Raw genomic sequence first — 7,500 nt, forward strand, 5'->3', positions numbered from 1 at the left:
TAATTATCACCATTTCACGTCCATAGGGTAGGGAGTGATACTATCAACCTTACCCTATCAAAAACTAACTGTAAACCGAAGGGAAACGAGTGGTGCTACCTCTTCTAGTAAATAAATGCAAATAGTAGAATTTTATATATATATATATATATATATATATATATATATATGTATATATATATGTGTGTGTGTATATACATATATACACACACACACACATATATATATATATATATATATATGTATGTATGTGTGTGTGAGATGCATGTCATAAGCAAATAAAATTATCAATACCCAGGACTTCTGATATATCGCTTACTTTAATTATTCACGTAAGTTATTCTACCATTCCTTGTAGCCTACTCTAAGACGCTGGTTTAAATTGATTGATCGATCACCTCAATGTATTCAAATCAAAAAGTCTCTTTGTGTATCAAATTAGATTTTATTCTTTTCAAATTTGGTGTCATTTGAAAAAAAAAAAAATACATGGTTTCATCATTGACAACCAATTGCGACAGATGTTTTACTGACAAACAAGCCATTTTATATAATCAATTACTATCCCTCTTTTCTAATTAATATGCCTCTCTTAACGTGGCCGAATAATTTTGATAGGTGAATTATATCTAAAGTCCAATGAAGAACATCCACCTAGAGAGAGAGAGAGAGAGAGAGAGAGAGAGAGAGAGAGAGAGAGAGAGAGAGAGATAGAGAGAGAGAGAGAGAGAGAGAGAGATACAGTATGCGATGTGATCGTCTTTAAGAAAATAAATGGAGCAAACATATAGTGTCGAAGTAAATGAATGAAAATAACACAGGTAGAAGGAAACTTCTAATGAAAGAAAAAAAAAACTAGTAAAGACAATTACAGACTAAAAGACTCCACTAAAGAATTTAGCACCGTTTTTCCTGCAACAATCACCTTTTTTTTCCTCCGAATAGTTGTATACAATTAACATAGTTTCAGGAAAAAAAATGGCGTCATTTACTCATCTTTTTACAAACAACTGGAATCTGTCATTTTCCTCATACACACACGCACACAAAAAAAAACCGATTCAGTCTTATAAAATCTGGTTATATGCTATAATCATTAGCTTCCACGTTATCCTCCTGACATACATATAGCTAGAAAAAATATATAAGAACTCGGCAAAAATATAACCTCTGTGGTCTAGTTTGCCTAACCAGAACAAATAAGCAATACTATAAAAATCAAAATTCTACCGAATTACAATATATTGAGACGACAAAGTATGAAATGTAAAACTTAATTATACCGCGAGGGACTTTAGCTAAGTGTTATGAAGCAGAGAGAGAGAGAGAGAGAGAGAGAGAGAGAGAGAGAGAGAGAGAGAGAGAGAGAGAGAGAGAGGGAGAGAGAGATTACCCAGCATCTTGACTACCCAGCATAGACTAGTGAGAGATAGAGAAAAAAAAGAGCCTGATGGGAAATAGATAACACCGTCGAACGTGCTTGTGATCAGCTGGTGATAAGTACAGTGTTACGAAATTTTAAGATTCAACAGGAAGATAGCGGCGTAAAACAGTTTATTACCGCAGCTCTGAAACAGTGACGGTGAATATAAAAGGGCAAAGCTTGTTTGCCGATTCTTGGTCGGGATATTTTCCCTTTCCTCACCTGGTCGTAGATGAAGCCTTGGATGGGCTGCCAGTTGTCAAGCATATGCAGTCTACAATGTCAATCTTGCAATCCTTACTGTATTCCATATTATCAATATGTTACAATTTGAAAGGGAAACCAAAATTTTGATTTTCATCTCCCGTTATTTCACAATCATTTGACATCAAAATCTATAAGAGTCGGATGGATACAACATGAGAGTAAGAAGAGTGGGTTGGGGCCAGGGGGTTTAAATGCCCAAATCTCACTTCGCCCTGAGGCTATACTCTGCCTGTAATAAATCCAGAAGCCTAAGTAAAATGTCGAACGAATTACACCATTTTTTTCTGAAGACAAGCGGTGTTTATGATACAAGGATAAACATATCTGTAGGCGTCTGTAATATCTAAGTAAAGCCTTACATATTTATCCATGGGATCTCTTTCCATTTTAATTTATCTGGAAAGTTCGAAATGCACGAGGTAAAATACGGCATCCTCCTTGACGTCCTCCCTCTCATATGCCTCCTTTCCTAAAAAAAAAAAAAAAAAAAAAGGAGGGGGAGGCGCTCTCCAATACGAGAAGGAAGAAAAGTTTAATAATCTACATTGTCTCGCACCCAAGTGTGACTTATGGCGTCTTCCTCCAAGTAGACAATCAAACTTGAAGCCCTAGAGAATCTATTTCTTTAAGACTTACGTGTGTGTGTTAGTCAGTGTGCATTTATGTGAGAATGAGATGACTCAAGCATATAATTAAAAAACGCTTAATAAAACGCATTCTCCAAGAAAATAATAAGCTACTTTAGAAGGTAGAAAGAAAGGAAGAGAGATCTATTTACATAGAATATAAATGAATATGAAATGGAATGTATCCTTGCAAGTTTCCTTGGTGTAATGCAAACCTATCAAGAAGACCTGAAATATAGTCGCTCTAACCAACTGCTTACCAATTCAAAGTTAGGAAAAAAACGCATTTTATAATTAGTATTCCCAATAAGGAAACCATGCATCAATTTAATACAGTATATGATTACACAAAGACAATACATATTGTACAGTATATATATTATATATTGTATGTAGGTATGTGCGTGCTTGCAAGCGCTTTTTTTTTATAAAATTGGTGGATTTCAGTTCAAAGCAATATACGGAGTACATCATGTACATGTACACGGAATTAAAAAGAAAAAAAATTTGTGATGAATACATTCGCACTGAAAGAACTAAAATAAATCAATGAAATTCGAAAAATAAAAGACAGATGATGGAAAAAATCTGTACATTTAAAAGTTGTCAAAACCCCTCCATACACTTGTATTTATATTTCTTATACTTACAGAATATATATATATAGTATATATATATATATATATATATATATATAGTATAATATATATAGTATATGTATATATATATATATATATATATACTATATATTATATATATATAGTATATATATATATATATATATATTCATCTTATGGGTTTTGTTTCCCTTTTGCACACTATATAAATTATATATACTATATATATATATATATTATATATATCTAGTATATATATATATATATATATATATATTATAAATATTATGTAAGTATTATGTATAATATTATATATATATATATATATATATATATTATTAGATTATATATTTATATATATTGATAAATATATATAGGCCTATATATATGTATATATAATATACATATATATATATATATATATATATATATATATATATATATATATATTTACATACTTCGTATAAACTTTTTTTCACATTTTTACCTTTTAGTGGGGAGATGAGTTCCGTATCACAATCGAACGCACACAGATACAATCACTAACGAACACACATGGGCACGCACACACACACAACTACTTACATGAATATTATATCTCATTAAGTAACTTCCCTATCTTCAACCATATTTAGTAAATGTTAATAATTTCGATAACTTTGAAATACAGGTCTACATTAAATAACAACAAAATACACATAAATTTATATATCCACGCATATATGATGTATATAAACACACATACAATTACAAAACTATAAGTACACAAACACGAGCACACACACAACACACACACATAATATATATAATATATATATATATATATATATATATATATATATATATATACACATATATATATATATATACACACACACACACACACATATATATATATATATATATATATATATATATATATATATATATATATATATATATATATATATAATATACTGTACACAAGACCAACGGTTTATTCCTGCGTGTAGTAGGAAAGACTGCTTGTCTAACAGAGACAAATTTCGTTCCAACTGATTTAAAGAGGAAATATAACACACTTCAGGAGTAATTTCCACGTAATTAAACAAGTAATTAGTTGGAAATAAAAAAAAACAGTTAAGTATTGTTAATGTAAAGCCGACGGCCGGGATATATCGATTATCCCCACTAAAAAGTATAAAATAAATTCTTACAAACAGAATTTTCCCTATAACAAAAAAAACGAAAAGAAAAAAAAACACTGTTTTGCATACATCAGAAAATTAACCAGCTCTTTTCCACCACTATTTCATATGTAACGTCCCTGAGATTTATTGCACTACACATACTAATATAGTTTTTGGGTGTCTAACCTACTCTTAATGTTAAATAATAAGGGAGAAACTTTTAACGCCCAGTACAATTAATTAATCTTTATCAATAGAGATAAAAAATAAAAATACACAAATGGACAATAATTACTGTAGCCAGTGTCGTATAAAGATGCAAGTGATTACGAAGGTATTGCAATGTTTATTTTCTTAGCATAAAAAATCAACTCGTTTTCTGCAATAGAGCGACGCCCTTGCAATTTCCGGGATAGATAAGCCAATTACGGGATGATATCGATTAAAAGGTAGGTGATTGAGGAATGGGGAGGAAGCAGGTCGGAGGACAGGCCGGGGGGGAGGGGGTTACCTGGCGGAAGGTTGAAGAAAAAGAAGGATGAGAGGAAGATTCTATGATGGTTTTTTGGTTGCGTCAAGAAATGTCAGTGAGACTGGAAAACAACCGTTTGCGAAAATCCAAATGAAGTGCATAGTTTGCTTCGTGCATCTACGAGGACCAGAACAAGCACTGTGTGATACAGAAGAAAATTACAATAAGGGTTCACGGTCCCAATGCAACGCTCCCTTTATCAGAAGTCGTCCCCCGTCTTCTCCCAATCATCCTTCTATACTTCGGGAATGGGGCATGGTAAGGAAGAGGAGGGGTATAGCAAGTGAGGCCCCTTGATAGACGGGGATGGGAAGGGGGGTATCGGCTACGTCACTCCTGAAATTTCTCTCTCTCTCTCTCTTTCTCTCTCTGACTTTGTCACTCATTTTATTCTTTTATTTAGTTATTTTACCTCCCCGGTCTCTCCGGAACACGTGAAGACTGTGCGATGCCGTTGCCAGCAAGCCTTCTCTTGTCACCGTCGACACCATTGCCACCAATACTGGCACCACCTACACCCATCGCCAACACTATGACCCTTCCCCCTCCCTTTCTTCCACCTTCTCCACCATTATCACCAACAACATTCTTAGAGGGCAACAACAACAGCACCAGCGTTGTCGTCATCACCTTCGCTAACATGAGCTTCATCCCAAGTGTCGCTCCCTCGACCCAAGGCAGTGGTTGCACGCCATGGTGGTGGCCGCGGAGAGAGAGAGGAGAGAGAGAGAGAGAGAGGAGAGAGAGAGAGAGAGAGAGAGGAGAGAGAGGAGGCAGTGCGTGTGTGTGTGTGCAATATAGTGTGTATTTGGGGGGCCAAGGGCGGGTTAGTTAACAGGCAGACCTCCGATCGAGTGTGGGTCTGGAACCACGACGATTCGCGGATTTGTTCAGTCAAGCTTGAGTTTAGCTCCCCTTTCAAAACAGTGCATTACCAGTGACTTTGTGTTCGGGGGCCCAAGTAGTGAAGTGAGAGTGGTGGAGGGTGGAAGTCTGAATCGCACATCAGTGTGAAGTGGAAATAGGATCTCTCTCTCTATCTCCTCTTCTCTCTCTCTCTCTCCTCTCTCTCTCTCTCTCTCTCTCTCTACTCTCTCTCTCGTTCACTACTTCTCTTTTACTCTATGTCTTATACGACCGACAACAGTTAAAATCAGTGCATCGACGGCCACCTCCGCCGCTACCTATGGGCCCCAATTCAGCGCTAAACGAACCTCATGTATAAACTATACCACAGACATTATTATCAATTCTCGATAATTCAGGTTTGATATATTTTGATTGTAGGATTTAACGATATTGTCGCTCTTATTTAGGTAATCATTACAATAAACATTTTAAATATCTTATAATACTTCTCGCGGGAAGGGATAGCGCGACACTCAAAGCACATCGAAATAGTTCTTTATAATCATCACAAATTAAGAAGCTTAAAATGCGATCATATGATTCTAAATAATAACATCATCTTTAAGCGACCTCTGGACCAATCAAAAATTGTAATTATCGTCATCTCAATGACTTAAAATTACAATATAAGCGGTATGAAAATTTAAGACACCATTCCACTTACTTTTGATATCAGTAACAAATCCAGTTAATAGAAAATAGGACTCCTTTGGCAAAGTTAAGGACGCTCTGCTAGATTTTCAAATGCCTTGAACGCTGGAGCGATGACTTCGCTCCATCACGACCATTCTTTCACACCGACGAAAGTAAGACTGGTCACAACGAACCCCCAATAACCCTTTCAAAAAGATGTTGACCACTTTAAAACTAAGCCTAGTCTCCAATCACTAGGCCTTTAAGACTACATCCAGCTCACCCACCACCAAAAAACAAACCTCCAATTCGGCAAATCAGATACGCCTCCGACCGCCGATCTTTCTCCTATGGCCGCCCGGTTTTAGTGTCTTTAGCGGTAAATGTTTTTTGCCCCAAAAAAGTGGGCTTACTTGGCTACTTGGAAACTTTCTTGTCAACTTGTTTTCCCACTTCAATTTATTTTAGAATAAAATAAAACTTCACATTATTGACGTTTGATATAGTCTCTGTAATTCCAAACTTTTAAACATTATTACTCTGTGACTTTATGCTTACGAATTAATAATAATAATGTACATAAAATTATAATGAAATTAACTACAAAATCAATTATAATAATAGCAATACTACTAATAATATTAATTTCAGTAATAATACACTTAGAAGCCTACTAAAATATTTCAATAACTCAATACCTTGAAAATAACCACAATGGAAAAAGGCAAGAATTTACAAGAAAAACACTATAGTGATAAACAAAATGAAGTTAAAAAATATATTAATCTTCAATAAAAATTGCGGTGAATTTCTTTCGAAATATTACGGAAATCATGAGCGGCCTTTTCCAATTGCCGCGCGCGCATCTTATTGTATCAAGCGACAAACCATGTGGCAAAACTACATTAAATCCAGAGTAATAAAGAAATATTCAGCTTAACAAAATGTGGGGATCACAATATAATTTATAATAAACTTATCAGAATTTTTTTATCTGAATACTGATTTTAAAATGACTCCAAATTCACTTTACAAAATAATTCTAAATGCGTCACCGCGGGACAATATCATGTATGTATATATGTATATATATATATATATATATATATATATATATATATATATATATATAATATGTATATGTATATGTATTTAAATTATATATATATATATATATATATATATATATATTATATATATATATATTTGAATCGAACATCATTAAATTAATATTTCCTTTTGTATAATATAGGCTACAAAGTTTATGCCCTACCGCTATTCGGCTGAATTTATTAGAAAATATATATATGTACATGTATATATA

Source organism: Palaemon carinicauda, chromosome 21, assembly GCF_036898095.1.
Source record: "Palaemon carinicauda isolate YSFRI2023 chromosome 21, ASM3689809v2, whole genome shotgun sequence".
Classification (NCBI taxonomy): domain Eukaryota; kingdom Metazoa; phylum Arthropoda; class Malacostraca; order Decapoda; family Palaemonidae; genus Palaemon; species Palaemon carinicauda.